Here is a 26,951-nt window from a genome sequence, read left to right as displayed (position 1 = left end):
GGCCATCCAGCCACCCACCGCTGTCATGCAATCATGAAAGCGGGCTGCTAACTCCTGGATTCCATCTGGAAGCAGTGTAACAACAATCTGCGTATCATCTGCATATGAAGTCAGTTTGAACCCAAAGGATTCAATAAGTGGAGCCAATTGCGAGACATAAACATTAAAAAGAGTAGGACTCATGGATGACCCCTGCGGAACTCCACAGGGGAGAGAGAATGATTAAGCAGCAAAGTTTCCGAGAGTGACTGTCTGCACTCTATTGGATAAGAATGATTTAATTAGTTTCCAGGCCCGACCTTTAACACCAATCTCATTCAGCCGGTCCATCAATAACACATGATGGACCGTGTCAAATGCCACAAAGAGATCTAACATAATCAGGGCTGCATTCCTTCCCTGATCTAGAATGGCCCTTATTTCTTCAGTGGATTTGAGGAGAGCCGACTCTGTGCTATGACCCCCCTAAAACCATACCGAGTAGGGTCCAGCACGTGTCCCTCCTCCAAAAATCGACTGAGTTGGGTATTCATTATTTTTTCTGTGATTTTAGCAGGGAGTGGCAGTCTAGAAATGGGTCTGAAATTGTTAAAATACATCGGATCCAGATTGGGCTTCTTCGGCAAGGAAAGAATCGATGCTGTCTTCCAAGCCTTCGGAAAGTAACCCTCTAGAAACATAGTATTAATAATGACCGTCAGAATTGATATGACTGGTTCGGGTGCAAGCCTTCAGTATAGAAGGAGGACAAGGATCCATTGGTGATCCTGATTTGGCTTTCACCAGGAGAGTATGGACTTCAGAAGCTGTAGTAGGTGTAAAATTGCAGAGCTGAGGCAGTGTACCTTCTTCCCCTTCCAAATGTACCTTATCTGTTAAGGGCGTTTTGTTTATAGTTCCTATAAATGTGGCATAGATATCATCAACTTTATTAAACAAGCATTTGCAATGCAATAGGTCTCGCATTTGTGAGACTTTAAGCTATTAGCATTGTAAATGACAGTGCTTTTTATTTGTGTTTTAAAAACCTAAACATAAAAGGCTTTGTCATTTACCATGCCAATCGCTCAAAGTCGCGTTAATGCGAGACCTATTGCACTGCAAATGCTTGCTTCACTTGAATGCAAGTTTGCGAGGCGACTAGATTGCGTTGACACTAGGTGACAGAGAAGGGCTTTTTATCGCACAGAGTAATCTTTCATCATTCTTAACACAATTTTCTGATGGCCTATAACAAACAGCAGCCATCTCTAGTCAGGTGTTGAATATCAGCTAGAGCGTCATCTGCTAGAAATCCCCATGTTTCTTAGGTGCAAGGATGGGAAAGGGACAAGGAACGCTGATAGGGGTGGCAATCAAACTCACAGCAGCAACACATGGACTCATGACATTTGTCACACAGGACTTTTGGGAAAGTGAGTTAAATATGCACTGGGTGTTTATTCCAGTTACATTAAAGGCAGTGAAGGGTGGTACTGCTGCAGAGTTAAGATTTGTTTTCACCCTGACAGTGAGGGCAAATATGGAGAGGCCGATAGGGACCTGTCTCAGCACCTGTTTTTTAGAACTGCCGGTGATGAGCACCGGCAGGACCAGGCCCACTTAAACCCCTGCATTTAGCGGTTAGTAAGTGAGGCATTTAAACACAACAGTTTGACCCGTCACTTTCCTGTTCCATGGTTACTGGTTGCTGTCCGCTGATTCCCATGCTTTGGTTATTTGCATCAGTTGCTTATGTTATTTGGGACTGCCAAACATGTTGGTATTTATATAGCACACCCTTGGTTTATAAGCATGGGTTGGGGAGGGGCAAACGACTGTTCATCACAAAAGGGAGGCAGCAACACGTTTCATAATTATGTCACATGCCCAGAGGCACACTAACTGATGCTGTTTGCCCAGTTTCACAACCAGGTTCACAGGCATATGAACACTTGTGATGATCCCAGAAGATAAGTGGCGCAGGGATGAGAACAAGTCCTTAAGCTCCAATTATTCACATTGGTCACTAGACAACACCTCCAAACAACGACGTATAATGCCAAGGCCGGCTGCCCGTGGCTTAATTTGTACCAATAGGATGCCCAACGCCTCATCAATGGGTAGTATACAAATGCAGTTGAAACACAAGTATGGTTGGGTCACAGCAGACCTGTGCAGATTAGCCCCAGAGATGCAACAGTAGGCCCACCCCTCGCTCACCTGTATGGCAGTGGCCTTCTGCAGCAGCTGCCCCTTGGCCGCCCCGTAGTCCGACAGCTTCTCTAGCAGCTCGGCGTGCAGGGTGAGCTTGTCTGGACGGTAGAAGGTGGTGAGGCCCTCGTGCTGCTTCTCCTTTAGCTTGAAGAGGCCCTGCAAGCCGAAGGCATCCAGGGCTGGGCAGAGACTGTCCACCTCCTGCAGGCAGAGCAGGTCTGCGTTGTAGCCACTGAGCTCCTTGCGTAGTAGGGTCTGTCTGTAGTCCATGTCCAGGGCGTAGGGTGCACAGTAGGGGTAGAGCATGACCCGGGAGTGCTCGGTCTGCGCGTACGTGTCCGCCAAGATGTTGTAGGAGACTGTGCGGAGGAGCGGCTCGGCTCTCACCCGCTGCGTGTACAGGTACCGCTGTTCAAAGGCACACACCCCGGGCCCGGCCTCCACCGTGCAGCTGGCATCCACCTCCCAGGCGGCGCCGTACCGCAGTGGGTCCACGCTGACCGGGGTGCAGTGCAGCTTTGGCCGCAGCCTGATGTCCGCGTTGGTCGGCGTGTAGACCCGCTGGCTGCCCACGGGGGCCCAGCCTCCGGGCTCCTCGGGCGCCTCTTTGAACCAGCGGAAGAGCGAGGCCTCCAGCTGCCTGAACTCGATGTGCAGAGCGGGACAGATGGGGAAGCCGGCCATGATGTGGCGGGGAAGCTGAGCCTGGCGGAAGGAGGGCGGATTGCGCTCCACCATATTGCGGGCCTCCTCCACGTGCAGGACGGCGCCGTCCCGCCAGGCCTCGGCATTGAACAGCTCGTCGGGCAGCTGCTGCTCCTGGTAGTAGAGGCGTACGCACGGCTCTGCAGGGGAGGCGGACGGGGTAGCCTTCCCGCCGCGCTTGCTTTTCTTGGCCTTGCTGCTCTGGGCCGCGTTCATGGCATTGGTTGCGATGCGGGCCAGGGCCCGGCTCAAAGGCTCAGACTGGTCCCGTTACATGTGCTTCTGACTGCCATCAAGAGTGAAGGAGAGGGTTAATTTGGGCTCTGAAGGCACACAGCGCACCACAGCCTTCTCCATCCCACGAGGTGGCTACAGGTGCTGGAGCAGGCGAAGGGCCCGAAGCGGGTAACACGGGACACACCGTAGTAGCTTCCAGGCTGAGAGCCTCAGCATCCACCCGGCGCCTCGTACACAAAGGTGGTGAGGATTCTAGCTAACAGGACAAGGCAGGAGAGCCATTCATTACTGGCTTCCGGGAATCGCAGTTTACACCGGCATAGACACAGAAACAAGCGTGTCACGAACAGCACAAAAGAAAAAGAAACAGTGAACAGCTTGTGCGCGCGTTAATTATAGTTGGCTGCTCCTCTCCAGAAGACGTGGTGCGCGTTAATTATAGTTGAGCACGCGCACCACGTCTTCCGGAGAGGAGCACTGAACTATAATTAACGCGTGCACAAGCTGTTCACTGTTTCTGGGAAGAGCGTTCACAGACCGGAGTCTGCTCGTGCACCGGTCTGTACCACTTGGGGAGGCAACACAACGACAATAAGGCTAGCTGGCAGCAGCGCTTCGCTCTGCAACGCCAGGCGAGCCCTAAAAAGAAGTTGGCTACCGTATCACCAGTTCTTGACTAGCTAAAAAAGTAGGTTAGAGGGATGGGTGTGCTAATGCCGTAACTGTTTTAAACTGTTCTTTGGTAGAATTCTGTGCAGACTGTATTTTATCTGCAAAGTAATCTTGTTTAGTTTTGTGGAGAGCTAAACTTAGTTTATATTTGTTTTTTTCATTCACATTATACTCCCTCCTCCAAGCTCTTTCCCGATGTGTACAGATGAGTTAACTTTCTCTAAGGTCCTGGGTGTACCACGTTGACGTTGGACGTTCCCTGTTATTGTGGATGGTTTTCAAGGGAGCTAACTTATTGCTGGCGGCTTCTAACCAGTTAGTGTAGGCAGAAGTGGCATCATCTAAATCTGCTGGTAAAGTAGGAGACGCAGAGGCTAGCAGATCCTGATATTTATGGGCTTTTACCCGATTCCATGCTCTGGTAATCGTCTGTTTCATCACTGGTTTCTTGATGTCTTGATCTGGAGGGGTCACTTCGGAAAACACTATCCTGTGATCCGACCAGATCACCGGGAGAGTGTTCGTGAACATTAAGTGCCCATTATTGGAGAAGATGCCATCAAGTGTATGCCCTGCTATATGTGTGCCCCCGGTGACCCGTTGTTTTAGGTTCAAGGTACTCATTAGATCTATTAAATTTAGTGTATACAAATCATTATCAACTTCCAAGTGGAAGTTGAAATCCCCTAAAATGGTATACGAACTGACACTTAACCCATTTTCTAACCAACTGCCAGCTTGTGTTGTAAACCGGTTCTTGGGTCCAGGTGGTCTATAGATCAGGGTGCCTTTAAATGTAAAGTGGTGGCACAACAAAAAACAAAAATCTAATGCCTCACATTCCAAATTGGACGAGGGGTTAAAGGTTGCATTCAGAGATTGTAGATATATCACGGCTAAGCCCCCGCCCTTCTTAGCCGGCCTATTTAATGTGTGGCAGATGTAGCCCGGAGGTGTTGCCTTTACCAAGTCTGGCCCAGACGCATCGTCTGTCCACGACTCAGTTATAAATGTAATCTTAATTGCTTCCTCCTCAATTAGAGCTGCTACCTCAATGCTGTGTTTGACTAAAGATCTTGCATTCAGTAACGCACATTTAAAATGTTTTCCTGTCTCACATCCTTTCTTACCTTTAGTTATATATTGTGCCTGCACCTCCTGCTGACTAGTGGACATCTGCAATATCATCTTACAGCCAGGGCAGATTTTCAGTCCGTTTTGAGCGTTCTGACCAGGCGCAATGCAAATGCATGGCCTGTTTTGGACTGACTCAGATCATTACAGAGCCTAACCACAAGGCCTGTCACACATTAGATGGGATTTTCACTAACTCCAACATCTTTATGGAAAAAGTACTGCTGCTAACCAGGACCGATTACAGGGCTATCTTCTTCAAACTCCGTCAGGGGGTGTGGCCAAGATGGCCGCACGGCTATGAAGCTCCGTAGGGTCCTCCGGTATCCCGACGTGCTCCTGAGGACCGCGCTGGCATCACGATGCGTGCACTGGGTGCATAGAACTGTACAGCGGCCAGGGTTCACCAGGTCGAGGAACGGAGCCGATTGATGCCTCGTGGAGGCCGCTACGGTCCGGAAGCGCGACTACACCCTGCACGTGATCGGCGCACGTATCCAGCTGAATGCTCGGGCCGCAACAGCTCGGAGCGCCTTGGACTGCAAAGAACTCCGGTGAGTGCCGCCTCCCCCTCCAGCCCCCCCAAAATGAAAACCGCCCGCAGCTCCTCTTATCTCCGCTGCCGATTGGGAGTCACATCGGTAGCTGTCCAGCAGAGCTCTAACCCCAATCACACAGGACACATGGGGGAGGGGCGCACGAAAGGCATGAATCTACAGTGGGAGGAAAGCAAAATCTTGGAGTTGTTGTCTGCAGAGCTCACTTCCCTAGAACAATGGCAAAAGAGCCACGCTTAACTCAGCAGAAACACTGGTGGCAACTACATCTCAGTTACTGGACTGTCTAAGCAGAGGGGTCATATCCGGGTGCAGTATAGCAGGGTCCATTCTAAAAGCTACAGTATAACTCAATCAGGGCGATAAATGGTCCCTGCTGGAACTTGGCACCTAATCCTCGCAGCGGCAAACACAATGGGGGCACATAGGTAGCGGACGACCGGGACACCGTGTTCCCTCCTGTAATTTTGGGGCTATTGCGTAAGGCGCCTACTCGTGCTGTATTGGCGCAGCGCTCCCACAGGCAGGACTGAGCCCCTCCAGTATCGCCATTGTGGACTTTCAACCTCCGCTGAAGACTTGGGACAAGTACCACTAATGAGCATATCTGGGTCCTGGCAGAGCGCCTCGGCTCTACTTCGCCCGGTATGGGCTGCAAGGACCCGAAACAGAGAACGCTTCCTTTTGAGAAACTCACCAACACCTCCACAGCGCAAAGTTCCACCATGGCAGTGGTAGCGCATGGCCCGATTTTGGGTGCTGGATCCCCGGACGCGACACACTCACTACTTCAGGAGATGCGGGCTGGCTTCAAGGCACTGGACAGTCGCTTCGATTCCCTGGACAACACCATTGCAAGTCTTGGCTCCAAGGTGCAAGCACACGACAGAAGGTTGGATGTTGCAGAGGCCTGCATATCGGACATTGAGGATGGTACAGCACAGCCAGTTAAATGTCTGGAAAGGGTGGAGCGCATTTTAAAAGAAGTGGCCATCAAAAATAAGGACTTAGAAGCGCGCAGCCGCCGCAATAAAGTACGTATTCTCGGTGTCCCGGAGACCACACCCACCGGCTGCATGGATCTGTTTATTGAAACCTTGCTACTGGAACTGTTCGGCAAAGAATCTTTCACCACTGGCTTTGCCATAGAAAGAGCGCATAGGTCGCTGGGCCCTCAGCCAAATCCTGGTCTTCTTCCAAGGCCTATTGTGGCACGCGTAATGAACTTTAGGGACAGAGACACGATCCTTCATTTGGCAAGAGAAAAGGGAGACGTAGACTGGCAGGGTTCCACGTTATCCTTTTATCCGGACTTCACCGCCATGGTACAGGATGCCAGGCAGAAATTCAATAGCGTCAAGGCTGCCCTGAGAAACTTGGGTTTGCGTCACGGTATGCTGTATCCTGCTTGACTGAAGGTGGATGTGGATGGTAGGGCCCAGTCTTTCAAAATCCTTCGGAGGCTCAGGAATCCTGCAAGATGTATAAACAGAGGAACAATCCTGAAAACTGGGCCATCTCCAGGCCTTCATCTCCACACAGCGGCTCAGATGCAAGTGCAGAACTGTTCTCGAGTGCTGGCACGGGATGACCGGTACATTTCTTAGACATTCCTTTTTTGTTTCACTTTGCAGGAACACGTCACATAATTTTGTATTGAAAGTACAGTGACTGGAGGCCAGCCAGGGCGTTGCCACCCCCGTGGTATATCCTTTTGTAAGGTTCGGGTCAAACTGGGGTACTATTTCTGGGGAATGTCATTTGTGTGTAAAGTAATTTTGCACTCCACGTTCATTTGCAGTTGGGATTTGGCCCTTCCCCGGTTGGGGTCTGGCTGGGTGGTGGGAGGGGGGTGGGTTTATTTCATTTATGAGACAGTTGCTGCAGGCATGCTCGCAGCATTATAACTTGATCACTGCTGTTAATAGTCACCAAGCTACACCAATGAGAAGATCACTTCACCCAGATGACCAGGTTCGGTAATGTAGAGGGTCCATTGAGCCTTTCTCTACTCACATGGAATGTACGAGGCTTGAATGACAACCGTAAGAGGTGACAGATCTTACATTATCTAACGAGACACAGGGTAGATGTCGCACTTCTCCAAGAAACACACTTGTCAAAGGTTAATAAGGTGCATTTTGGGTCTAGCTGGGGAGTGTATAGATATTTTGCGAATTATAGAAACTACGCTAGAGGGACAGCCATCTTAATTCATAATAGGGTACCCTTTTGCATGAGTTCCGTTCACCAGGACAGTGAGGGGCGCTATTTAACAGTTACTGGAACCCTGTCTGGTAGGAAAGTGACATTTCTGTGTATATACGCCCTCAATGTAGACTCTCCTGACTTTTTCCATGCCCTGTCCTCACATCTAGACAGCGGATGTTAGATTTGGGGGTCTCTAGATTGCACAGGTAGGTACTTGTGACAAATAGGGACCCTTGCCTCTAGTCAGGGTAAGGGGGTACACCCCTAAAATAACCCCTGCTCATCCCCTTGGTAGCTTTGCAAGAGCAGACAGGCTTATCTCAGAGGCAGTGTGTAAAGCATTTGTGACCACATACAGTAATCAAGTGAGAACACTACAGATGGAAACCACACAGGTTTTATATCAAAAATAAGTATTCGTTATATAACCTTATCATAAAACCACAAACAACAAAAATCCACACTACTGTACTTAAAATGGTAGTTTTAGCTTAGTTCTGTTCAGTTCTTAAAATGCAACACTTTGAGTCTATGTACCTTACGATGCGTTGCGCTTCCACAATAAAAGTGTTGCAGCAATGAAAATGCGGCAAAGTTCCGGTGCAAACAAATAAAGATGTGAAGATTTTCCAGATGCGGCACGCTTCTCCGATGATGCGAGAAGTCTCGATTCGATGCGTCAGCTGCAGCGGTGACACCCTTGTTCCGCGAAGCAACGACAACAGCTTCGGCTGCGATACTCCTCTCCGACGTTGCGAGACGCTTCCGCACAATGCTACAACTACAGCAGCGAAATTCAAGATGCGACGGCAGCAGCTCCGACAGCGGCACGCTTCTCCGTGGATGCGAGGCGCTTTTCTCGATGCAGTGCAATGCGACAGCTGCAGCAGCGACATCCAAGATGCGACTGCAGCAGCAGTGACGGCGACACGCTTCCTCTTCGTTGCGAGATGCTTCTCTCGATGCAGTGCAATACTACAGCTACAGCGGCGACATCCACGATGCGACGGCAACAGCAGCGACGACTACACTCTTCTTCCTCTTGAATCGCGCTTCCAGCTCCTTGAGACACGCAGTTCCTCAGAAGGCCCAAAACAGCAGCAGGCACTTCCAAAGAACTCTGGGGAGCTGGGGGTTGAAGTCTGTTGTCCCTGAGACTTCAGCAGGAGGCAAGCTCTGTTCCAAGCCCTTGGAGATCCTTACAAGTTGATGAAAGTACACAAAGTCCCTTTCTCCTCTTTTTGGCAGTCAGGCAACCACTGCAAGCCAATCCCCCAAGCAGCACTTCAGCTTAGGGTTAGTCTATCCTCAGTTTCTTCTGGTTCACCTCCTCAGCAAAGGTTTCTTCTAGTTTGTCCAAAAGTGATGTAATTTCTGGGTATCAGGGTTCCAATATTTATACCCCCAAATCCTTTGTCCTTTGAGGGCAGAGGGGCCTTTGCCGAGTCCAAACCAGTTCTGGAGCACTCTGTTTATATGACTCCTTCTTTCCTTTCACAGTGCTGCGCAGAAACATCTGACGCCCCACAGAAGGTAGAGCCAGCATTGTGGAGGAAAGGCACAGCCCTGGAGTACTTTGCTGACATGATTCCTTCTCTTCTTTCACAGTGCAGGGCAAAAACATCAGCCGCACCCCAGGAGGTGGAGCCGGCATTGTGGAGGGAAGCCCAGCCCTATTCAGGTCCCAGATGCAACTCCTCCTTCTCATCTAGATACAGATCTCTCTATTCACCACTGGGCTGACTCATTCTGTCTCCTGGAATTCCCCAGCCTTGTCACTCAAACTCCAGACAAGGAATACACAACCTAGCAGAGGCAGGCCTGGGTAGTTAAACAAGACCTACTTTCAAACACAGAATGTTAAAACCAACTTCAATAAAATATGTATTTTATCATTCTGAGCTCAGGCATACTAAACTCGAATTTCTACCAAGTTCCCTGAGTCAGTTAGGATTATAAAATGGAATAATCTAACTGCCTATTCTGGCCTATGGCGAACAGGTAGCCTTGCAACAGTGAAAAACGAAAATGGCTGTAATTCACTATTAGGACATGCCACACACACCAGGGCATGTCCTACCTTATACTTACAATGCACCCTGCCCTTGGGCCTACCATTGGGGTGTCTGATATGAAGAAAAGGGAATGTTTAGGGACTGGCTAGTGGGTGCACTTGCCCAGTCAACATGGCAGTACCAGACTGCACAGGCTTTGCAATGGCAGACCCGAGACACACTTTTTCAGGCTGCTTCTGTGGGTGGCACGACTAGTGCTGCAAGCCCACCAGCAGCATTTGGTTTACAAGCCCTGGGCTCACGCAGTGCACTGTACTAGGGTCTGACAGTTAAAACAAATCAGTCAATCATGGAATCACTAATCCATATATCAATTTACAATAGGGAGCACTTCCTCTGTGGCACTGGACAGCAGTGGCACAGTGCCCAAATCATCTAACACAAGCAAAAACACAGGATGCAACATCAAAAATGGAAGGGAGACCCACGCCAATGGTGCCCGGACTAACAGCGGAGACTTTCATTTACTGCCTGACCCTATCAAGGACAGCATGTCCAGTGCGCAAGGCACTAAACCCCGCCAAGCACTCCGAGAGCTGTGTGATAGGTTCTCTCTTTTGGATGTTTGGCGGAAACGCCACCCAAACACAACAGAATACACACACTATTCAGGGCAACACAACACATGGACTAGAATAGACTTTTGATTACTCTCACCGGACATTTACGGCTGGTGCGCCCGGTTGGAGACACTGCCTAGAACCTACTCGGATCATTCACCGGTAAAGTTACAGCTGCAGCTCCCCCGCCCAGAGGGATTTGAAAGCCAATGGTGGTTCCCCAATCACACGTTACAGGACGAGGTTTTCAGAGCAGAAATACAAGAGTCTATTGTAGAGTATTTTGATTTAAACACCGGCTCGGTAGATTCGTGGGCGGTACTGTGGGAGGGGTTTAACGCGGTCCTCAGAGGCGCATGCATAGCAAAACACGCTGGCATCCTCAGAGATCTTCGTAATACACTAACTAAATTGGAGCAAGATCTCAAGTCTCTAGACGAGACATCGACACGACACACATCTCCCACAGATGAACAGAGACGGTTGGTGTTGTTGAAGGACTACAGGGAAATCCTCTTTATGGGGAAGCACCGGACCGCTCAAAGATATGGAGAGGGGTAAAGGCCCGGTAGGACTCTAGCACAGTTACTGTGTCCACCCTACCACAAAACATACATTACTGAGCTAAGGTCCCCCGACTCACACACCTACATCACTACAACAGACATTCAAAATTGCTTCTTGAGGTTCTTTTCATATTTATACAAATCTACCCTGGATGAAGATAAAACTGCACAGGAGGCATACCTAGACGAAGTCGGGTTAGTATATCTGGAGAAATATATGCAGGACTTCTTAACTGAACCTATCTCGGAAGCAGATGTTCTGCTTGCCATTGACTCAATTCGGGGTTCCTCGGCCCCTGGGCTAGATGGTTTAATGGGAGAATTTTAAAAAACATTCAAAGCAATTCTGGCCCCCAAACTTATTGAGGTGTACGCAGAGGCCCTGGAACAGCAGAGACTTCCCCGCACTCTACGTGAGGCAGTCGTAATTCTCCTCCCCAAGCCTGGCAAAGACCCTGCGAAGTGTGGTTCCGATCGCCCGCTATCCCTGCTGAATTTAGATTACAAAATATTGTCAAAGGTCATCTCCAATAGGCTATCTCAATTAATGCAATTCATCATTTCCCCAGCTCACCCTGGATTTGTACCTCATCCCTCCACCTAACTGAATCTACACACGTTTTCGGTCATACACAGAATTGACCCGGAGATTCCGGCAGCCGCCATCCCATTGCATACGGAAAAGACTTTTGACACTTTGGAACGGTCCTTTTTCCTGTCCATAATGCACCACATGGGCATGCCCATGGGCTTTATTGCTACTACAGCCCTTTTATATAATACTCTGACTGCCCGATTGCGGCTGAATGGGACTCTTTCCAGCCCCTTCCGGCCAACGTGAGGAACCAGGCAGGGCTGACCACTGTCCCCGTTATTGTTCATTCTGGCTATGGACCCCCTCGTACGTCATTTTCAAGAGAAACATCTTCACAGAGGATTGCAATTCAACACTGGACTGTTATTGGTATCCTTATATGCCGACGACACTACATTGTACGTTAGACACCCACAAGATAATTTGGCAGAACTGATCAGAGAAATCATCCGATTCGGACGTTTTTCAGGGCTGGGCATAAATGGGCACAAATCAGTCATTTTTTCACTCACACCCAGTACAAAACAATGGGATTTAGAATACTACCTTGAATAGTGTACGGAATCGGTATTTAGGCATCCACATCCACCTGGACACCTCCCAAATACTTAGTCTCAACTATGGAAGAGCTATTAATGCACTTGATACTCAAATTGAGAAATGGTTAAAGTTACCCTTGTCAATGGCCCGATTATAAAAATGGTTGTCCTACCCACATTTTTATATTTTAACAACATTCCGATTCCCCTCACAAATAATTTTTCAACACACTTCGTTCGTTTCTGAGTAAGCTTGTTTGGGGGGTAAGCAGGCACGTGACCGATGGGCAGTCCTCAGGTTGCCCTATGAGAGAGAGGGTTATAATGTACCATATTTTCAACTCTATTATTTGGTGGCACAATGTAGTTATGCATATTCCTGGAATCATTCTGGCGCCCGCATCCCTTATTTGAAACCGGAAACAGACCTGGTATTGCCCGGTCGCCTCTCGATGGTGCTGCCGGTAGGCTTTCCCAGAGACCCAGTCGACATTCAGACTGCATCCTCCACAAGCTGGGCATTGCATAAACTTTGCCGGATCACGGAACAGAGAAGCACTACTCCTCCGATCTACCTGTGGTTAATCCTCACCTGCTCCCGATTACGTCAGAATGACTGCTGCACTGGGAGTTTTATACCCGGATGGCTATATTTTCTCGGCGTCTGAAAACACACGCTTTAGCGCAGCAGACTTTATGGATAAATTTGTGTTGTGCTGCATCTTCTCTGCACTACGCTCCACGTACCCAACATTCCCATTATAACCGGCATCGTTCCTTCCTTTAACGCTGCTCATAGAGAAGGAAGACAACACACATCTGATATCTAAGCTTTACAAGGCTAGTGGTGCTTTGAAACTGGTGCAAGATAGCAAAAATTCGCAGTGACTGGGAACACAACCTGGGAATCATTATCACGGAAGAACAGTGGGTCCACTGCTGCTCGGTTACGCAAGACATATCCCTAAACAGCAGATACAAGCTTCTCCATTTCAAATTCCTGCGACGCATCTATTTTACTCCGGCACTCGCACATAAAATAGATCCCACTAAGCCGCATACCTATCGCAAATGTACCGCACCTTATGTTGACTTCGCACACCTCAGTTGGACATGCCCAAATTTGCACGAATTCTGGAAGCAAATTCACCACAATCTAGGTCTGATATTACAGGTCCCACTGACCCCCGATTCCATAGGTAGCACTCCTTGGATACACTGTCAAGTTCCCAAAAAAACGTGCAGGTTAGCCGCTTTATGTCTTCTATTGGATAAGCGGGAGGTGGCATTACACTGGGGCGGCCCAATGCCCCAAATGTTCAAGGATGGCTACATAATATTGCGTATTGTAATGTGAACAGTGAGTTTTATGCTGATACGATGCCCAGTACGTCTCGTCCAAAGGATATATGGGGGCCATACAGGGCATATGTCGAAACTCTTAGACAAGAAAACAAATCGCAACTGGAGCCGGGAATAGTCCCAGCGGGAGTGGGGTGACTCTGTCCGAGATATTGGGTTACAGGTGTTATATTCCCACAGCAGCTTCGCCACATTGAGGCATTAGAATGGGCAGTGGAAAGCGGAGGATATGACTGTCAGGGGTGAATTATCGTTAACATTTGCTCTGTGGGTGGGAACGGGTCGTGGACCCCATTGTGTCATGTTATTGTTCATATCACTGGTCGTATAAGATGGTGCTTTGTCGAACACAACAATTAACGCTTTGGATAATGTCTCTGAGATGCTAAGACGGTCTTAATTCTCAAAAATTGTATGTACTTGCTCATTTAATTCTTTGTTCTGGTAGAAATGCAAAATAAAGTTTTTTTTGAAAAGCTCCTTCTTCAGGGGAAAATAATGCCCTCTTACAACAGGCTGCTTGTTACTAAGACCCGATTGATTGCAGCAGAAAATTAATCAAACCAACTTAGAAGAGGTCTTGTTTAGATACCCTCCTCCGCTAGACCAAGACAACAACAAGGCTGCTGATAATTTCAACCAATGGATCAGATCGGAAATCGATCTCGTGGCCCCAGAGAAATCGATTAAACACTGCAGGAACCAATCTTCAGTCCAATGGTACACGGCAGAACTTAAAAGTTTCAAATCCAAGTGCAGATGTTTAGAACGTACCTGGAGGCTAGATTATAGTGAGCAGGGTAAATTAAACTACAGGCTAGCCCTAGTAGAATATAAAGAAGGACTCAAAACCGCCAAAATTTATGACTTTTCTTCAAAAATAGAGGCAGCAAAAAATTTGACTAAAAAGCTTTTCGGAACTTTTATTTCTCTATCTAAACTTCAGGGGGAGAATCAATTCTCTCCTGATCAAACCTTTTGCAATAAAGTGGTGAACTTTTTTCAGACCAAAATGCAAACAGTCTACAAGGAGCTCTCAGGGCATGCTCCAGGCACAGTCAGTGAGATGCTAATAGAGGACAATGCCTCTGGAATCACAACTACCTGTCAACTGCAAAACTTCTCCTCTCTAACCCAGAAGAGAGTAAGTGATTTATTATTATCCATTAAGTCGGGCTCCCCGTTGGATCCCTGTCCTCCCTCAATACTTTACATGGTTTTGGATAGGTTAGTACACATTTGGACCCACTCCTGAACAACATTCTTGTGTCAGGAATTTTCTCCGTCTCTTGGAAGAAAGCTTGCATATGGCTTATTCTAAAAAAAAAAAAAAAAAAACCTCACTAGATCCCTCCAAAGTTAAAAGTTACCAGCCCATATCATGCCTTACCTCCCTCTTTCCCCCGTACCAAAATCTTGAAAAAATTCATTAATCAAGAGCAGATGTGTTACTTAGAATCTAAAGATCTCCTTGATACCACCTAACATGGATTCAGACCAATCCACTCAACAGAATCAGATTTAGTCATGGCCACTGAGGAAATATGGAAACATCTTCTTCACCCCTCTGGCTAAGCTGATTCAAATACATGGGTTTTTGTTGGTTTCGTACGCTGACGACACACAGATAATTATATCCATATCCTCTGGTGCAGATAAAGTGGCTAGTAGGTTCTGGTGCAAGGTGCTCACTAGAATAGTGAACATCATATACCAGGCCAACTTCTCACATTGGTGGCAGTGGTGGGATTTGAGCTTGCTGTTGTTTTACCAATTGTAATCTTAGCAATATCATTTGAAAGATCACACAGGTACCTATAGGTACATGTAAAACAAGATTAGAATACTTAAGTTCTACTGAACTTAGTGGTTGTAGAGCAAAGGGCCTGGCACACCCTGACTACAACTCCTAGAGAGGTTTAGTAGGAAAACACTTAGTGTAGGTAGGTGCATACACCCACACCTCACTAGAGCAATGTCTGGCACAGGAGAGTCCAGTGGACATCCACCTGTGGAGAGTGACCCTCCCAGGGCACCATCCGAACTTGCTATCCTCAGTTTCAAGGGACTGAGACACTTGTGTACCACAGGAAGGCTGAAACAAGGGTCTAACCCTACACTTCAGCAACTCCTAGATCTCTTAGATGAGTCTGAAGCTCTAAAAGCCTCTGACACAGACCCTACAGGGAATGCAGATGAGGTCCTGCCATCCTCAGATGATGCCACTGACCCCCCTATCATAGATGATGATGAGGATGGAGTTGAGAAAGAGTCTGAGGAAGAGGTAGACAGCCAGGTACCAGTCAGGAGACTTAGCCAGGCTAACCTAAGCCACTGAGAATGGGACAGCCCCATTCAGGCCTTCAAGTGGGCTTAATCAGAGGTATAGGAGAGAAAGATCTCACTCAGGTGAATCTCTTCACTCCAATGCTTCTAGGGGTTCTCAGAGGGGAATGACTTCTCCTCAGAGGAGAGAACACCAGGCTAGGATGAGGGAAGTCAATCTCAGAATTGAGAGAGAGCAACTTGCCCTAGCCAAGGAAAAACTTGCTTTCGTGAGAGAAAGGAAGTTAGATGGGCTAGAGCCCACTGGTGGCAGCAATATCCCTAAGGATAAAGACAGGACCTATGCAAATAGAAACCTGAGTAAGATTGTGCCCCCCTACATAATTGGGGATGACATCCACAAATGGATAACTGCTTTGGAGAGGGCCTGCAAAGTACAGCAGGTACCCCAAAGTCAGTGGGTAGCAATCTTGTGGCTCTCCTTTTCAGAAAAAGGTAGAGATAAGCTCCCCACAGTTAGTCATGAGGATGCTAACAACTACACTGTCCTGAAGAGTGCTCTGATTGATGGGTTTGGCTTAACCACTGAACAGTACAGGTTCATGTTCAGAGATACCCAGAAGACACGGACTCAGGACTGGACTGATTTTGTTGATTGTGCCACTAAGGCTCTGGAAGGCTGGTTGCTGGGAAGTAAAGTTAAGGACTATACAGGATTGTATAATTTGATCATGAGAGAGCAAATACTTAACAATTGTCAGAACCAGTTATTGCATCAACACCTGATTGACTCAGATCTGACCTCTCCCCAAGAATTGGGAAAGAGGGCAGATAAGTGGGTCAGAACCAGGGTTAAGTAGAAAAACCAGGTCCAAGGTGGTGATCAGGAAAAGGCAGACCAGAAGGGTGGAGATCAGAAACAAAAAGACCAGAAGTCTTCTACAGGGCCCCAAAAGTCCAATGAGGGGGGGGGTCCCAAACTTCCAAGAAGAAGAAGATGGCCAAAGAAAACCTTGGTGTAATGTATGTAAATCCACTAGTCATTGGACCAGTGACTGCGCCAAGAAAGATTCAGCCCCTACCACTGCTGCCCCTAAGGCAACTGCACCCCCTAGTTCAGCTGGCAGTGGTAGTTCTCAACTCAAGGCTATAGTCGGGTTAACCCTGGGAACTGAGATGGATTCTGGCCTAGTCAGAATACCAACTCAGGCTGTTCTTGTCTGTGATGTGGACATGGCTATGTCCTCTACTGTGAGTCCCAGTACTCTGGGCAAGTACAGACAGACACCTTTGATAATTAACAAAGTGGCTCAAGTATACAGGGACACATGTGCCAGTGTCACAATGGTGACCCCTAACTTTGTGGACCCTGGACAGATTGTACTGGGTGATAATTACCTAGTGACCAATGCTAGCAATGACACTACTACACATAGTGTGGCAATTGTTAATTTCTCCTGGGGAGGGGTAACTGGCCTCAAAAGGGTTGTGGTAAGTGCAGATCTCCCCGTTGTATGTCTGTTGGGCAATGCCCTTGAATCCTCACAATGGTCAGAAGTGGAGTATAGGACTCATGCAGAGATGTTAGGTATAGCATCACATGTCCTTGCTGTGACCAGGTCACAGGCCAAAAAGTGCCTCACTGAACAGGACATGGATCCTGAAACTATGGACCATGTGCCTCCCAAGAGAAAGAGCAGTAGGGTAAAGGCAGTGCCTTCCCCCTGCCTACAAATGAAGATCAGCTTTCACAGGAAGCTGATTTTGAGACCTCTGAGGGAACTGTCCCAGAAGAGCTTGAACCTGACCAGGTTGAGTTTCTTGGGACAGGGGGACCATCAAGGGCAGACTTGAGGCAGGCACAGTTAGACTGTTCCTCTCTTGAACCCCTCAGACAGCAAGCTGCTTCTGAGGCTGCTGGGAATGCTACAGGTACCCACAGAGTGTACTGGGATGAAGGACTCCTTTATTCTGAGGCTAGAGACCCCAAGCCTGGTGCTTCCAGGAGGTTGGTTATACCTCAGTCCTTTAGGGGTTTCCTTCTTACCTTAGCCCATGATATTCCTTTAGCAGGACACTTGGGCCAGAACAAGACTTGGGACAGGCTTGTCCCTCACTTTCACTGGCCCCTTATGTCAGAAGATACCAAGGAGTTTTGTCGCTCCCGTGTAACCTGCCAAGCCAGTGGCAAAGCAGGTGGCACCACAAAAGGCCACCCTGATACCACTACCTGTGGTGGGGGTACCCTTTGAAAGAGTTGGGATAGACATTGTTGGACCAATGGATTCCCAAACAGCATCTGGGCACAGATTTATACTGGTGGTAGTGGTTCATGCCACCAGGTATCCAGAGGCTATTCCCCTAAGGACCACAACAGCGCCTGTTGTGGCCAGAGCCCTCCTGGGAGTTTTCTCAAGAGTGGGCTTTCCGAAGGAGGTAGTATCCAACATTGTGGTGAATTTAGAGAGAGAGCAGCTGGGCTGTGGGTCTGATTAGCAGGCCCACAGCCACATTACGTCGAAAACCAGTGAAGCAAAAAGCAAAAAGTGGGGTGACCATAGGAAAGCAGACCCTACCCTCCTACAGGTATGTAGAAGGAAAGTTGTCTGTTGAGGTAAGCTGGGCCGGTCTTGTGGAGTGCCTTGTGTGAGTAGATGAGGAGCTTGAAGGATATCCTCTTGTTGACGGGGAGCCAGTGCAGGTTTCTTAGGTGGGGGGTGATGTGGCGTGGTATGTCGAGGATCAGTCGTGCAGTTGCAGTCATTTGATGAGCTTGGTCAGGGCACCCGCGTGAAGGGTGTTTCCTTAGTTGAGTCTGCTGCTGACGAGGGCCTGGGTGACTGTTCTTCTTGTATCTGTTGGGATCCACCTGTAGAACTTGTGCAGCATGCGGAGGGTGTTGAAGCAGGAGGAGGAGACGGCGTTGACTTGCTTGTTCATGGAGAGCGTTGAGTCGAGGATGACTTCCAGGTTGCGTGCGTGGTCGGTGGGTGTCGGGGCTGCCCCAGTAGTCGTCCCAGGCTGAAGTGTTGGAGCCAAGGATGAGGACCTCCGTCTTGTCCGTCGTCTGATCTTCATCCAGTCGGCGACGGCCTTCATTCTTTAGTGGAAGTCGGTGATGGGGGCCTTGGTGAGGGAGAGGATCAGTTGAGTGTCGTCGGCGTAGGAGATTATGTTGAGGTCAGGCTGTCGGGCAACGCCGCAGATTATCTCGGAAGCTTGGGGTCGGAATGGGGGGGTGGAGGCGGATGCTCTGGGTTCTGCTGGAGAGGAAGGAGATGGTCCATTCCGTGCGCGTAGTGTGCGGTGGCGGACGGTCAAGGGCGGCAGAGAGGTCCAGGAGGATGAGGGCTGCGGGCTCACCGTTGTCCAGCAGAGCCCTGATGTCAGAGGTGGTGGCCATGAGGGCAGCCTCGCTGCTGAAGTTGCTGCGGAACCCTGACTTGGAAGGGTCCAGGATTCTGTTTTCTTCAAGGTATCGGGTTAGCTGTCTGTTGATGATCTTCTCGATGACCTTGGCCGGGAACGGAAGCAGAGAGATGGGCCGGAAGTTCTTGAGGTCTCTCGGGTCCGCCTTGGGTTTTTTGAGTAGGGTGTTGATCTCGGCGTGTTTCCAGCTCTCTGGGAAGGTCGCGGTCTCGAGGGAGAGATTGTTGATGTTGCGCAGATGGGGTGCAATGGAGCTGCTGGCTTTGTTAAAGATGTGGTACGGTAATGTATCTGACGGGGAGCCGGAGTGGATTGTGCTTATGGTTTTGATGGTGTTATTGATGCTCACGTTGGCCCAGGCTAGCAGGGGGTCGTGGTTGACGGTGTGCGGAGAGTCTGTTGTGTTGATGTTGGGGCTGTCTGGGTGTTGAAGCTGTTGTAGATGTCTCCTATCTTGCAGTGGAAAAAAGTGGCGAGGGAGTCGCACAGGGCTTGCAACGGCGGGATGTCGTTGGTGTTGGAGCTGGGGTTGGAAATTTCCTTCACAATGTTGAAGAGTTCCTTCCTATTGTGTGCATTGTTGTCGAGGCGGTCTTTGAAGGAGGTCCTCTTGGCAGTCTTGATGAGGTGATGGTTGTGGATGGCGTCCTTGTGGGCTGCGTGGCCGTCCGGCGTCTGCTCACTGTGCTATTTCTTCTTTAGTTTCTGGCAGGCTTGCTTGGAGGCTAGGAGTTCTGGGGTGAACCAGCTGGCCTTCTTGCTGGCGTCTCTGTAGGAGGGTTTCTTCAGTGGGGCGAGGATGTTGGCGCAGTCGTCGATCCAGCGTCTGAGGCTACGGGCAGTGTCGTTGCAGTTGGAGGGTTCGGTGGGTGGGCTGAGAGCGGTTTGCATGTAGTTGGTCTTCAGTGATTTTGCTCCAGCAGCGGCGGGGGATCTGTTGGATGCGGTGATGTGTGGTGGTTTTCTGGAAAGTGAAGTGGATGCAGCGGTGGTCGGTCCAGAGGAGTTCGTTTGTGTGGCTGAAGGAGACATGGGCGCTTGAGGAGAAGACGGGGTCGAGCATGTGGCCCGCGGAATGGGTAGGCGTTGTGACGAGTTGCCTCAGTTCGAGGTTGGCGAGGTTATCGATCAGGGTGGGGGAGTTGCTGTCGTTGTTGTTCTCAAGGTGAAAGTTCAGATCTCCGAAGAGGATGTCGTCGGTGGAGGTCAGGGTGTGCGTGATGATGAAGTCGACGATGAAGTCGCTGAACTGGGGTCGGGGTCCGGGGGGTCTGTAGACGAGGGTGCTTCTGGGGGTGGACTTGGGATCTGTGTGGATCTGGAAATGCATGTGTTTGGCGGTGCTGAGAGTGTCGTCGGTGCTGGTCGAGACCCTGATGCTGTTCTTGTGGACGATGGCGATACCTCCTCCGACTCCTTTTGGGCGGTCTCTGCGGGTGATCTTGTAGCCGTCTGGGATGGCAATGGCGATGTCAGGTGTGGAGGAGTTGTTCATCCAGGTCTCGGTCAGGAAGGCGATGTCCGGGGATGAAGTGTCGAGCAGGTCCCAGAGCTCGACGGCATGTTTGCGTGCGGAGCGGGTGTTCAGTAGGATGCATCGGAGGTGATTGTGGCCTTTCTTGGCGGGTGGTTCGGGGGCTCTCAGGCTGGTGTAGTTGCAGTTCCGGCAGGGGAAGGGACCCTGTGTGTCTTTCGGGGCAGCTTTGAAGCAGGTGTGGAGTTGAGAGCATGAAGTGTGCTGGCATCGTAGCGGCGGCGGTCGTCGTGGCGGGCGCGGGGACCAGGGTTTCTGGGGCTGGGCGCGGTCTTGGCACAGACGGGCACAGATGGGCATGCCTTAGGCGCACCCACTGCGCGGCCGCCATATATGGGGAGGAGGGAGGGTGGAGCAGCTGGAGGCGGGAGGCAGGGCAGAGGCAGCGAATGGGCGGTCAGGGGGCGGGCCGCAGCGGCTGGAGTGGGAGCAGTGAGGGGCGACGAAGGGAGCAGACGGCAAAAGGGCACCGAATTACGGGGGCAACAAGGGAACAGAAGGCAAAAGCGGCCACAGAATTGTGGGGGCAACAAGGGAACAGAAGGCAAAAGCTGGCACTGTATTACGGGGCAACAAGGGAATAGAAGGCAAAAGCCGGCACAGAATTACGGGGCAACGAAGGGAACAGAAGGCAAAAACAGGCACACAATTACAGGGCAACTGTAAGGATGCTGAAGGTGGTTTCCTCGGGAGTGCCAAGAGCCGCTGATAACCCCAACCCTTCCCCCCTACACCGCCAGTGCCTATCAAACTCTAGGACACAAGGGTGATATGGAGGGAAAGGAGGGAACAAAACAAGGAAAGTAGGGGGAGACAAAACACTGGACTCTTCGGACAGCTCTCTTCTGCTTCCGTCTGAAGGTGAAGCTATAAAGAATAATAAATTAGCACAACAACAGTCACCCCACAATCCCCCGAATACCAATACATAAATCACCCTTTACCTGAGAGCTCAAGAGTGTGTCAATCACTGCAACTAGGAAACCATATGTGACCATGGAACTATGAACATCTGATATGACCTAGATTAGAGGGACGTGAGATATTATCTCTGGTGTTGATCTTGGTATCTACCAATATACTGATCAGAGTGTACTCCTTGCCTTACCTAACTAGATATATCTGTAGGCAATAATTCTTTATATGGAACAAAGATCAGGATCACAGAGGTAGTTGCCTGGAGGATTGGAAGTATATACATGAACACCAATAGATCTTGCATGAAGAACACAATATAAATAAAGTGCGCTACAAGCGCTTTACCAGTTCTTCGTGTCCCTGTACTGCGATGACTGCCAGCATCCAGGAAGTCCAGCAAACGAAACAAACCATATAAACAAAAAAAGGAGGAAGGGATATCGCTAGGCGGACCACAAAGCCCACAATGCCATGCAATACTCCTCACCACTGTCCCCGCAAATACCGGCCATTCAGCGGGACCGTAGTCCGGCCAAATGACGAGTCCGCAAAAAACAGGGCCAGGAACACCGCATTGACACCTGGTTAAGACAGCCAGCCCAAAGCGAAAAGGGGAAAAAAAAATTAATAGAACCCAAGTAAAGATTTGGGCACTTGGGTCTATTGGGAATATCTATGAATCCCTCCGTGAAACACCTGGGGAGAAGCTAATGATAATGACTCTCGGCAGGTGGAAGGCAGGAAGGAAAATGAGCTTTCACTAAGCAAATCAGGGAAGCAGCATCGATGTGCAAGAATTGCCTGTAATCCCGGGGTACGAGGTATGGTTATAGTCACCGGGACCTCGAGCCGGTAATGAGGCAACTAAATAAAAAAGGTGCAAGGCAAAGGAAAAGCCGAGCATCAAATCAAAGACAAAAAACGCCCCGAAGGAACCGAGGGCGAGCATACAGGAAACGGCCAGCGGAAGTCTCCACTTGGAGCAGAAGAACTAGAGCGCGAAGCGCTGAGCGCCTGGGGACGCGAGCTTAATTTCCGGCTCGGACCCCTCGCGCATGCGCATAGCCGCGAGGCCATCTTGGAATGGTCTTGGAATTTCGTCCGTATCTACCGTGGAAGCTAGGCAGGCATGACAGCAACGAAGGGAACAGAAGGAAAAGAGGGCAAAAATGGGCAGAGAAAACACAGGGACAGCGAGGGGAACAGAAGGAAAAGAGGGCACAGACCAAATACAGGCACCGGTGGAAAAACAGACAACAGCAGTCACAGACACCAAATAACAATAAAGGCAATACAATAAGATACAGATGGTGATACAAACCTACGGCCTACCACTGGCCCCAGGGATGATGCACAGTTGGTAGCCTGCGGGTGGAGGAGGGCCTCGAACTTCCTCAGCAGCGGCAGTTGGGGCAGGGACGCACAGGCGGTGCTGAGCGGAGGGGTAGCGGCCTAACTAGCAGGGTCAAGGGTCGCTCTCCTCACCGCGCAGCGGGCGCCATATTTGGGGAGGTGGGAGGGAGGAGCAGCTGGGAGGTGGGAGGCAGGGCAGGGGCAGCGAATGGGCGGTCAGGGGGGCGGGGCCGCAGGGAACGCAATAGCGGGAACGGTGAGGGGCAACGAAGGGAGCAGAAGGCAAAAGGGCACTGTGATAATTAGCTCTGCAGCTTATTTAACACTGCAGCTTTAATAGAATCTTAGTATGTCAAATTCTTATCAACAGATAATTCACTGCGTACCGTCCAAAAGGGCTTAGTTAAAGAAGAACCATCCTTGCTGGAAGCCCAACCATTTTTTATCAGAGCCATAACCTCACATAATGTATTATCCTTTCCTAATTCTTCAGACCATTTTTTTTCAGATAGAAATTCGTAATCGATAGAACAAACCATTTCATCATCTAACTCCAATTTATCATCCTCATCATCCAAACCACTTTTAGAAACAAGGCGTGAAAGAACATCTGCAATTCCATTATCAACACCTGGAATATAATGAACATCAAAGCTATATTCTTGTAAGCCAATAACCCACTTTGATATTCTCCCAGACACTAGATCCAAGCCTTTCTTATTAAAGATTTCCACTAAGGGTTTATGATCAGTGTGGACATCAAAGCCTAGACCCCCACAGAAATTTCTTGACTTTTCTCACCGGCCAAAGCCTCCCTCTCTACAACAGAATAACGGGTTTCAGCGTCTCTCAAACTCCTAGATAAAAACATTATGGTTTGAATGCCATCAGGACCATGTTGCTTCAATACAGCACCTAAACCTTTTTCACTTGCATCAGTAACTAAAATGGACTTGATCTTAGGGTTGAAGCTTTTTAATGCAGGAGCCCTGTTTAGCTTTTGCTTAATTTTTATGAACTCATTCTCACATTGATCAGACCAATGAAACTCCACCCCTTTCCTCAACAAACATCTCATGTTTACTGTTAATTCAGCAAAAATTTTGATAGATTTTGCATAATATTCAATCATGCCCAAAAGCTTCATGAGTTCAGTTTTATTCTCTGGTGCCACCATTTTGTTTATAGTGTCAACTAATTCAGGTTTAGGCTTCACACCTTCACCAGAAATATTATGTCCTAAGTAGTTTATAGAGTCAGATCTAAATCTACATTTGCTTGCTTTTATTGTGAGATTGTGTTTGCTGAATCTCTCTAAAACCATATTCAAAGTGACATCATGATCAGATATGTTTTCTGCAAAAATGAACACATCATCTTGATATATGCAAACACTAGGAATGTCTTTTAAAACTTTTTCCATCACTCGTTGAAACACAGAGGAAGCAGATACTAATCCAAAGGGCATCCTCTTGAATCTATACGTGCCAAAAGGTGTAATAAACGACGTAAAATCTCTGCAAGACTCTTCTAGTTCAATCTGGTGGTATGCAGAAGTAAGATCTATTGTACTAAAAACTTTGGCGTTACCTAACAAAATCAATAATTCAGCGATATTGGGCAGAGGGTACCTATCGACGATTACACACTTATTAAGTTGCCTGAGGTCGATACATAAACGCAAATCACCATTAGGTTTTCGCGCTGCGACCACTGGAGCCATCCATTCACAACCTTCTATTTCCTCAATTATATCACTTCGCATGAGTTTTTCAATTTCTTTTTTCATGTCTTCTTTTACTGCTAAAGGTACACTCCGGACTTTACAACTTACCGGAATGGAATCACTCTTAACTCGTATCTTGTGTTGATAACCTTTGAGACATCCAAGAGTTTCTTTAAATACATTGGGAAATTTAATTTTTAGCTCAGAAGCAAATTTGTCTTCCAAATTCATTTTAAGTTCACAAGAATATTTGTCTTCCAACGGTCTTACTTCAATAGATTTTTCTTTCCCATCTAAAACACTAAGAATATTATCTCTCAATTGAATACAAGGATTGGCATTGGGGTCTAAAATTACTCCTAAGTCACCTTGATGTATCCAGCTGATAATGCTGTCCCCCTTTCTCGAGACATATACTTTTCCAGACACAAATCTAGATTTATATTCTATAAGGCCTATAAAGTAACCATGCAACTTTATAGGTTTTTTATCATACCCTAAAGGAATGATGTCAGGTTTAAAAAGAGACACCTTCCCTTTTAATTTTTTAGTGAAAAATTCATCAGAAACAATTGTAATTTTTGCACCTGAGTCAAACAATACCTTGGTCTTTTTTCCTTCAACAGATATTTCATCAATGGGATCAGCTCTTTTACACGGGCTTTCGCCATCATCGCCAATGGTTTGAACCACCTCAATATCACAATCAGATCCTGAAGAAGTCCTCTCAAAAATGTCTACTTCTTTCACTTTAGATCTACTTTTTGTTTTGCATAAAGCAGTGACATGACCTTTTAATTTGCATTTACCACAGGTTTGTTTCAGAGCGGGGCATTTTTTATCATTGGCGAGATGACCAGGTTTTCCACATCTAAAACATTTAAGATCATATCCACTCTTTTTAGTGTCTGCCTTAGCCGGATCTTTAGCATATTTTTCACTTTTAGATCTTACTATTTGAACTTTATTTTCTTTTTCAGTACTTTTTTTAATTATAGCCACACACTTAAGAGAATGCTCTATGCGCTTGGCAACAGATAAAACTTCATCTAGTGAAGGCTCATCTTTTAGCCACAATTCATCACGAACCTTTTCTATTCCACAACCAAACATAAATTGATCACGAATGCGTTCATCAATTAAAGCCCCAAATTTGCAAGAAGATGCAAGTTTTCTTAAGCGAGTTACATAAGATTCAATACTTTCTTCATCATTTTGCATACATTTAGTGAATTGGTACCTTTCAAGAATAGTACTAACTTTGGGTAAGAAATGTAAGTCCAATTTCCTTATACTAATCTCATATTCATTTAAACCATTTGCTTCTGCAGGAGGAAGGTCAGGCAAATCATCAAAGACGTCCTGGCCTTCAGATCCTAAACAGTGTAGTAATAAAGAACATTTTCTCTCAGCACTGAGATTAGTCCCACAAACTTTAGCATAGCGTTCAAAAACCACTTTCCATTTTTTCCATCTGATTGGAGGTTCACCAGGACAAGATAAAAAAAACGGTGCAGCTGTAACATTTTGCATTGTTAGCGAAACGCTATAAATTTGAGAGAAAATATATATATATAATAACCTCAGAGAATGTTCATAAAATAATGACTATGTATGTGTAAAAATGCAGGAAATACATGTCAACCAATCAGAATGTTAATAAGAGAGAGTAAGTATGGACCAATCAGATGCGAAGTTCAGGATCCAATAAAATTAATTCTTTCAAATTCTTCTGAAAAGGGTCTGATTGAGCTGCAGAAACCCTTGCTTTCAAGGTTGCTTCAAGGTAAACGGTTAATTTATTAATTGTCAATAGTTAAAAGTAGAAGCTGCTTCACGTTTCCTTAGCGCTGGAGAAACGAATACTTGTTAATGTTAAAATACGTTCCTTCGTGAACAGCTCCTCACGCTTTGTTGCGCATGTGCTTTTGAAGACAGTTCACGCGCTGGGGAGAGCGAATGTTTATTTTTGATTGATTCGTTTTAGACTTGGGCGCATGCACTAGACATCAGCTTTTTTACAGAGTGCAGGCACGAGCTCTCTTCGCTCATGAGAATGTTTATTTTCAATCAAGAGGCTGCGCGCACAGATAGCTTCGCGCACCTCTATGTTTATTTTCAAATGGTTGAGGCTCTCTGCTCGCGTCAAAGCAATTAATCACGGCGAGATGTGAAGAGGCTTTACAGACTTGCGGGCACAGATAGCTTTGCGCACATACGTTTATTTTTCAATTCGTGTATTATATACTTGACTGCACGAGTTACTTTTCAATAAAAAGTGTGCGCGACTGCACGC

At 47.9% G+C, this 26,951-nt stretch overlaps 1 protein-coding gene and 1 pseudogene across 1 annotated transcript in view; both read right to left on the bottom strand.

Moving 5' to 3' along the window:
- Window positions 1–26,951, bottom strand: part of LOC144783866 (uncharacterized) — a 178,003-nt gene that overhangs the window by 88,003 nt on the left and 63,049 nt on the right. The gene's annotated exons all lie outside the window — the stretch shown is intronic.
- On the bottom strand, window positions 1,993–12,730 carry LOC144760108 (2',5'-phosphodiesterase 12 pseudogene; annotated as a pseudogene).

Source organism: Lissotriton helveticus, chromosome 1_1 (genome assembly GCF_964261635.1).
Source record: "Lissotriton helveticus chromosome 1_1, aLisHel1.1, whole genome shotgun sequence".
Taxonomy (NCBI): domain Eukaryota; kingdom Metazoa; phylum Chordata; class Amphibia; order Caudata; family Salamandridae; genus Lissotriton; species Lissotriton helveticus.
The sequence above is the reverse complement of the archived record's forward strand: the minus strand, read 5'-3'. Positions and strand labels throughout refer to the sequence as shown.